The 9,683-nt window shown below is 29.0% G+C and overlaps 1 long non-coding RNA gene across 1 annotated transcript; it reads right to left on the reverse strand.

Moving 5' to 3' along the window:
- Nucleotides 1–6,999: 6,999 nt before the first annotated feature.
- LOC130960638 (uncharacterized) lies at nt 7,000–9,143 on the reverse strand. Its single transcript, XR_009079183.1, has 3 exons — nt 8,926–9,143; nt 8,230–8,851; nt 7,000–7,369 (listed from the first exon to the last, which is right to left on the reverse strand). It is a non-coding gene; the product is annotated as an uncharacterized LOC130960638 (long non-coding RNA).
- Between the last annotated feature and the right edge of the window lie 540 nt (nt 9,144–9,683).

Below are 9,683 nucleotides of genomic sequence, written 5' to 3' on the forward strand. Positions count from 1 at the left end.
AAATCAACAAGAATTGATATCTAAACATTTAAATTATAAAAATTTTGATATTATATTATAATTTATTTCTCGTATAAACTTAAACTGATAGAAAAAATTATATAAATAATTATATTTTTAACATATTTAATGGGTTTAATTCTAATCTTATAGATCTGAGTAGTGTTGATTTTTTTTTTCACTCCCATCACATATTGATTCATTATCTGTGTAAGTTGTTATATAACTTAGGATGTCAAATATCTTTCTGATTGTAGTCTTGTAGAGTAAATTAGTAATATATAACTAAATAAGAGCATAAAAGTTGTTTTAGCAGTGAAATATATGGTGAATATTAAATTAATTAAATTATATGTGTAAGCATTCTTTACCTTTAATGAATAAACAAATAATATTCATTACGTTTAAAATGTTTACAAATAGCACGTTTCAGTGTCACTTTATGCATGTTAATTTTGGAACAATTTGCTTTCGGGATATAATTATTTTTATCAAAAGTCACCTCATTAAAAGTTTTAATTTGATTACAAACAGTTCTTTTTTGATGGAAAAAAGAATACCAAAATATAATAATGCAAAATAAAATTATTATACTTTGTACTTCATCATATCCAAAGATATCACTTTCTAAAGACTATTTAAGCATAATATATAATAATAATTATTATTTTTATTGATGTGATAATATATGTATACGTTTGTACATATATTTATTTATATAATTCTTTAAAAGAATTTATACAACCTTAAACATTAAATTAATCTTATAATTAAACATATATACTATAATAATCACTATTATTGTCTTCTCTTTCTTACCTCATAATATAATTAGGTAAATACTATTCTATCCTCTTTAAAATAATATGTAAGTTACATTTTTTGATATGTCATATTTTAATGGGTGTTTATTTATTTTAAATTTTTAGTAAAATTTGTTAGATAACTAATTTATCTAATAAAATAAAAAATAAAAAATTAATTTCGAATCATTAAAATTTGTTAGAAATTTAATAAAATATTTGAAAAATAATGTTATATATTACTGTTTTATTTTTCACACAAAATTTTTTATTTCTAACAAAAATTAAATAAAAATCCAGACCTTCATAAAAAATAATTACAAACTAGCTACATTAATTTTTAGAAAACAAGATATAAAGTATATATTTCAATTTTTTTTTCATATAATTTAAAACTAAATTGTATAGAATAAATTTTTAAATTTAAAAATTTATTTGACATGATAAACTTTTTAAATTGAACATTTTTACAGTGATACTAATTTGTGTTTTTATTTTTAATTTGTCATATTAATAATTTAGTTTAAAATTTAGTTAATATAAGAAAATTTTTAAATTAATATTTTAATCAATATATAACAAATATATTAAAATAAATACCAAATTAGAATGTGACACATCAAAGAAAATAATTTATATGTTACTTTAGAGATGATAGAAAAACATAAAAACATTATTGGTCAAATAGTATTTAATCTCTAGATTACTTTTACGAGTTAAACTCCATTTTAGTATTTGAGATCGATAGTTTGCACTAAAATAATCTAAATTGAAGAAATACACTACGTTAGTATGATCGCTAACTCCGTTTTATCAAATTGATGGTAACGCCATGTGTGACAAGACAAGACCCTTTCACGCTGGACATAATGCAACGACGACATTGTTTTGCTAATAGTATGCTAAATGAACAATAGAAATTACATCGTTTACTCTCCCAACGAAAGCACAAAACGCTTATTCATCCTCCCCTCCCACCTCAAGGCAGTGATCACTTGAAGTCTTGGGTATTTCATGGATGAAGATAGGACTCGTTGGTTTGCTGAATTGGTTAGGGTTTTACATCGTGGGATAACAGTTTGCGTTCTACTTCATCATTTTGAGTGTTCATCAACTTCTTCTGCAACCTCTGTCACTTAAAGGTAAGTAAGTTTTGAATAAAAGATATTTATTATTCCCCAAAACTTGTGGAGCATAAGGTCGTGGTGGTGTGTGTTCAGAGACGAGCTTCATAGGTTGGAGGGAAAGCAGTGCCCCCCTCCCCCAAGAAAATTCTCTTTATAATAAAAAAGAAAAAAAAAAAGAGTGGCTCCTATTTAAAACTTTATGGGCTCCTCCATGGATTTGATAGCTTGGGTCTTGGGCCATGGACCATGGACCATGGTTATCATAAGCAAAAAAAGAAAGAAGCTAATAATAAGGCATATATAGTCCCTGGTGTGTTTATTTATTGTTTTCAAACTGAATTCAAGAAGGCAAATTTTTTGGTATCAATAACTTTGATGCCGAACTTCTCTTTTATAATAAATTTTAAATATTAAAAAATTATTTATTTTTATATTTTTTAATTTAAATATTAATTTTTATTTTTTTTAGTAAATTAGGTAACTATACATAGGTATTATAGCATGCACTATCAAAAAATTAAAGATAACTTCTTTTCTTAGAACATCACTCTAACAGACAAAAAAAAGAAGGATAACATGTAGTCTTCTATAATCATTTCTTATTCTTCCTTTTCTTTGTGAGTTATTTCTTTTATTAAATTTTTGTGAATAATTTATGGATTTATTTACCTAATTTATAATCTTATAATAGTAATTTAGATTTTTAAAAGAAATTAAAGATGATAATTATATAATTATAATATTAATTAGTATATATCTTTTTTATTTTCTCTCATTATTAGTTATTTATGACATTGATATTATTGATTTATAAAAAAATAAAATTAATTGAGTTTAGCTAATAAGTTGCACAATATTTATTTATGTAAATTCTCAATTGTAGGAATTTAATTGAATCATAGATAAGATAAAAACAATAAACACTTTTTTTTTTTAAAAGATTGACCAAAATAGTGAAGATGTTTTTAATATTATTACATCAACAACAACCTCTTCAATACATAAGGCATGAAACATCAATACTTTAGCTCCTCAACTAGATAGTTTATAGTCAAAGCACCCATGATTTAATTCTGAACAAATTGAAGTATGTCATTTGGTAAGAGATCTAGAAATTTGACTAATAATTTGAAAGTTTCATCCAAGTAAAAGAGATAAAATTTGTTGAGCTTATTTTAAAGTTGAACCAAATCAACCAATACTTGATAATTATTCATTCTCGAACATTACAAGTCATGGTCGTCATTTTTAAGCTTTTTGGTTTGAATTATACCATCCACGTTAGAGTATTCTATTAAAGACGATGCTTGATATTATTTACCATGCTATTTATTTGCTAAAAAAACTTCAATCAACATAACCTCAAATGCCTTCATTAAAAATTACTTCAAGAATTGGAAGAAAATAAACAGTAAAAATGATTGCCCTATTTTAAATCATATTGGCAAAGGCCTCAATGCGTTTCATCACAAGGCAACAAAATCATGTGACAATTTGATGAAGCAATCATAATATGTTGATACACTTATAAAACAACAAACTTAAGAGAAAATTGAAAATAATCGACGTAGATCTGGAGCATCTATTGATTGTATTTAATAGTCAACTTTTTAAGGTTGTGCTTATAGAGGCCATGATAAAAGCTCGACTTACAAATTTGTTTTAGAAAATGCTCATAGATTTGCTAAATATACTTCAAGCGATGTTCAGAAGAGAATTCTACATATTCTTGCTACCATGGTGAGAAAATCAATTAGAAAATATATTGAAAATGCCAAATTTTATATCATTATTGATAAAGCTCGTATTGAATCTAAAACAAAGCAAATGGATATTGTTTTAAGATTTGTTGATATAAATAGTTTTGTTCGTGAATACTTCTCACTACAAGAAAGTCGCCGAATACCAGCGAATTTACCAAAAAATTTTACCGTTAATCTGTTTATCGTTGGATTTAGTGACGGAATAAATCTGACGGTATAAACCTCGCCGATAATTATTTACCAGCGAATTTTTTTGTTCGCCACTAATTACCAGCGGATATTGCAACGGATATAAACTTTTAATTAGTGAAATTTTGGAGCGTGTTACCGTCCAATTTTTCTCTCGGTAAATCTGACGGTAATATATTATTTATTATTAATAATTAAATTAATAGTTACTAGAAGATTTAGCCAACAGTAAATTCGACAGTAAACTTAAATTATTATTTTTTAAAAAAATTATTTGGAAAAAAAGAATTAGGGTTTGTGCTTTTTTTTTATAATCTTCAAATTAAAAACATTCGAAGTTAGGAGTATGATGGTGCTAGCAATATGAAAGGGGAATGGAATGGTTTACAAGCTGTATTGCTTAATGATTGCCGATAAGCATATTATGTCCATTATTTTGTTCATAAATTGCTGTTAGCACTGGTGGATGCTTTAAGGAAAGTACTTTAAATTTATGAATTTTTCACAAAGTTGACTGCTATTATCAATATTGTTGGTGCATCTTGCAAACGACGTGACCAACTACAAGAAGCTCAAGAAATTGAAATTGCAAAATTAATTACCATTGATGAGCTAGAAATAGGTCAAGGTGCAAACCAATGGGGCATTTTGCAAAGAGCTAGATATACAAGATAGAGTTCTCACTTTCATTCTATTTGTAACTTGATGAGAATGTTTATAGCTACTCAAAGAGGTGAGCACTACAAGAAAAATATTGAGTAACGTCAGATTTACCATCGGATTTAGCGTTGCACATTAGCATCGGCTTTATCGACATATTTATGGATGATTTTCATGTGGAATTCGACAAGTCAAATCATTACCAATGAATTTTCATTTTTGACGGTAAATTCACCGGTAATAGTTGGAGGAAAAATGGGAAAAATAGGCACGAAATGTAGCGTGGAATTTACCGGTGAAAAAAATTTCCCTGGTAAACCCATTTTAGTGGAATGCTGCGTTTTGATGACCGCAATGTATTACTTTCAAATTTATCCACCTAAAATTCAAAGCGCGAACTCTCCTCCCTTTCATTTCGAAATCTCCTCTCTCTCTCTCTCGCTCCTCTCTCTCTCTCTCTCTCTCTCTCTCTCTCTCTCGCACTCTCTCTACCCATCTCCTCTCCCTGCTGCTCTGTCAACACTGCCGCCGCTGTTGCCTCCTGTCGCCGCCTCCCTCCTCTGCTCCTCTGCTCCATTTCCTCAAGTCGCGCCTCTGCTTCGTGAAGAATCTGCACTACCTCGCCACCGCGATGAGGAGTCTGCTACACCGCTGGCCACCTCCTCCATTTCAAGTAAGTTGGCCGTTTACCATTAATGTTTGGATTTTGTTGTGAAATTGATTTTAATATATGTTTTATGAACAAATTGAACAAATTTCTATGGATTTAGAGTTTAAATTATATTACCTTGAAATTGGGTGTAGAAATTGGAATTGATTACTGTGAAATTAAGTTTAGGGTTTGGATTTTATTACTTTAGAATTTTGTAACAACTCAATTAATTATTCAATATTATTGATAATAATATGATAATAAGGTATGATATTTCATTGTATTTATATTAATTATAAATTTAATATAAGAACAGAAATGGTTTACTCTAGGAATATGACTTTAGTTATTTGGAAAAATTGATGGGTTTTTCTGTAAGGGTGTTAAATAAAAATAGTTATATTAAGAAAAAATTAGTATAGGATCCAAGATATAAACATGCAAATTTGGTCATAATACTAGTATATTCATTATTTGCTGTGTGTGTTTTTGATAAAAAAAATTTTGTTATTTGATCTATAAATTATGAAATTAAAATGAAACTTTTTTTCACTGTAATTTCTAGTTGTTCATTATCAATAAATAGTTGAATTTTTATTTTGCACAAATCTAATCTTATAACAATCCAATTGTGTTTCATATATGTTCTATGTGATATAAGTCATTACAAGTTTAAATAATAACTTGTTAGGTACATCTCTGTAGATTGATTACTATGTTGCTAAGTTTAAATTTGTCATATTCAAGGCTTATTTATTACTCTAAGGTATAAGATTTTGGTCCTCTAGCTTACATATTGTATCTCCAACCTTCATGAGATTAAGGATTATTGCTTTGGACTTGAATCATGAAGGTTCCTTGTTTAATTGAGTTTAATTGTTATGAACTTAATTGACTTTTGACTGATGCTGTGGATTGAGGTTGGTTGGATTTGTGAGAACCGTAAAGGAGGATATATGTCTAATTTTAGAAAAGGTTATGTCAAAATTTTTTTGAAATAATATAAATTTTAAAGGATTTGTGTAGTAAATATAATGATTAGTGTTAATAATATATTCTCTTTGTAAACATGACGACAGGTAGCAATGGTAGATCAAGTGGGTCTCGTAATTGTGGTAGAGGGAGGGTTTCCACCTAAATTGACATCCCTGATACACTACAAAAAATCCTGGTAATTACAGTAGTTTTTTTTTTTGGAATTTACGGCGGTTTGAACTGCCATTACTACCAAGTATGGCGGTTTTGAAAAATAACGTAATTCTGAGTGCCATTCTGGTTATTATGGTGGTTTTCTAAAAACCATTGTAATTTTCATAGTTTAAATGGCAGTTTTTTGATAGGTTAAATTGGCGGTTTAAACCACCGTTAATTCCAAATAAAACGACATTTTTGGTTGGTTAAAATGGCGTTTGATGCCGCCATTTTTACGGGGTTAACATGGCGATTTTGGTTAGTTAAAATGGCATTTATGAACCGCCGTTTTTACCCTGATAGTGGCATTTTTATTGGTTAAAACGGCGTTTGAAACCGCCATTTTATCAGGTTAAAATGGTGTTTTTGATTGGTTAAAACGGCGTTTATAAACCACCGTTTTTACCCTGACAGTGGCGTTTTTATTAATTAAAATGGCGTTTCAAACTGCCGTTTTTACCAGATAAAAATAACATTTTTTATGATTTAAAAAGTCGGTTTTTATCATATATTTATTGTGTTAAGCAAATGATTTTTTTTATTAAAATTTCATAATAACAAAAAATCAATATCCATAAATAAATAAAGTATTATATAACTCATAAATAAAATATTAAAAATATATATTTTTATTATGCTTTCGCATATTTTCTAACACATATGAGGCATGCAAAATGTTGCTATTTTTTTTTCTAAATTAAATAAAACAATGTAAAACTATAAAAAATAATCCAGAGGAGAATGACATGATGATAATAACAATGTCCACTTCACATCATCAATGCTTTCTTGATTACTTCATATATCTTAAATTGCACTTGAACTTTTGGTCTTCAAGCTCTCATTTTAATGTTTTCACCCTTTCAAGCAAGATTGCATTCTCCTTACAGGTTGAATGTCATTGTTAGAGCACTCAAGTAGAGCCAAAAAGACATCAAACTTGATTAAAAAAAAAAAAAAGCTTTATCCAAGTATATCAAAAACCTGCAAGCAAGATAAAATTATTAGAAAACAAACATAATCATATAATGGCGTTGTTAGCAGAAAAAAATATATGAAAGCTAAAAGGAATTGATACATCTTAAACAGGCCATGCCATTAACTCATATAAAAACATTATAAATTTATAGTCCATATCACAAGCTTCTACTAATATCCATTTCCTGAACTAATCTTAATCATATCATAAGTAAACAGCCACATAATCAATTTAAGTTTAAATCAAATAATAAATTTAAATAAACGAAAGAGAATAACGTAAAATAAATATTTTGAAGTGCACCTCTAAATAGTCAAAGATGAGCATGTGTTTCAGGTCAACAATAACTGTAATAGTCAGATGGCAATTTTTCAATCTTAAATATTGGTCATGAAAATATAACAATTTTAGCATTTAAATGTAGAAAGAAAAAATAACATAGTTGGGATATCACCATAAAATAGAATATACACACATGAACACAAAGAGCCACTCCAAAATGTTAAAACCTCCATTCCACGAAGGTGATGAATCAAGCTTTAAAAAAAGAAACGAAGTTCCACCCAGTTAGATATCTTATATATTATCTATATTTTCCATCTTTACCTGGCTCTTTAGTATTGAAAGAACAAATAGATGAGGGACAACAGCTATGTCTTGTTTGTATAAAAAAGATGACTCAATATTAATTCCATTACAAATGCTATATACTGCATCATGCTTCTCAAGCCAATTTATTGAGGTATATCAACAAAACACAGAAATTACGACATAAAGTGGTTTCCAAAACCTACTTTTTTCTTATAATAAAAAATTGCATATAGAACAAAGATAGCGTAAACAAGCAAGAGTACAAGACAAATACCTGCCCTTCTACACAACTTTATAGAAGCTCTCCAAACTTCACTTCCAACTAAACAAGAATACTAACATCAGAGTCTTTCATCATTCATATGCATCAGATTTTAGAAATAGACACATTTTCTCAGCTCAATCAATTTCCATTCTAAAAATAAAACAATGTCTCAAAATCTTTTAACTATAGTTAAATCACATAAGACTAAAACTAGCACATTCTTCTAAAGTTGTGCATTGATGAATTCATTTATCAACTCCAGTGAAGAATTTCATCTATCTATCGTAACCGAATCAACAAAAACAAAAGCAGAAAAAAAGAATACTGCAAGAAGATCTTAATAAACTTCTCCATCGCAGTCTTTTTTCTCCTTATCACATCGATTGGATTCTAAGCTTCGTCTATTTAATCAACGATACACAGAAAAAATAAAAGGAGATAAAATAAGAAATTGAAAATCACAATCAGCATAACCGCAATAAATGAAAGGCATGAAGAAGGAAGACCAGAAACAGAGAAAACAAAGTACAGAACCATTTCGCGACGAATCTTTGACCGATGATGCTGTCAAACATTTTGGTGGATCTGATTTGCTGGCGCAACTCAGTGAGAAAGCATTCTCTATTTGTTCCTAAAAGATCATAAACTAGATATAAAAGTATGAAGTGAGAGAAGAAATCAAAAGAAGAAGATGAAATAGATTACCTATTGGAAGTGACAGAGAAGGCGCAACCGAATCGCAGAGCTTGTTAACGGCAGCAACAATGACATTGTTTGCAGTGGCGACACCGATGAGGAGATGAGCTGCAATGGGCGGCAGCAAAGAGATGTATGAGAGAGGTGGAAGATGAACGGTGACAAGAGATTAGGGTTCATTATAATACCCTTACTATCAAAATGTCACGCTTTCGGGGGCGCCACTCTGATGGCGGAGGTATTACGACGACTCTCATATGTTAAATAATAAGGTATGAGCCTTTACGCGTAAATCTATCGATGGTTTTACTAAATCTTAAAACTTTTCCAACAAGAACAAACAATACATATTCACATAATATTAATAATACATTATAGTAGTACATACAAAAGCAATTACAAAACCTACCCCTCTAAATAAAACTCTAACTAAGGCAAGGGGAAAATAGATTCTAACAACTCAACTCGTAAACATAATCTTCTATACTCCTGTAGCTCCGCACTAAATCTTCGCACCTGTAGCTGAAAGGGGTGAAAATAGGGGGTAAGAACTGGAGAGTTCTTAGGAGGGTCGGGGTGTATAGTTATGTTCATTTTATTATTTGCTACACAGAAATTCCACAATAGAATACTTACAATCTTCAATAGATGGCCAATAACAACAAACCTCATAATACAAAAAACTTTAACAAATCCGAGATACAGAGAAAATCACAAGTCAAGAAGCACACACACACAATCACAGAAAACACATATCACAGAGAAGT

This window comes from Arachis stenosperma, chromosome 2, assembly GCF_014773155.1.
Source record: "Arachis stenosperma cultivar V10309 chromosome 2, arast.V10309.gnm1.PFL2, whole genome shotgun sequence".
In the NCBI taxonomy this organism is placed as follows: Eukaryota; Viridiplantae; Streptophyta; class Magnoliopsida; order Fabales; family Fabaceae; genus Arachis; species Arachis stenosperma.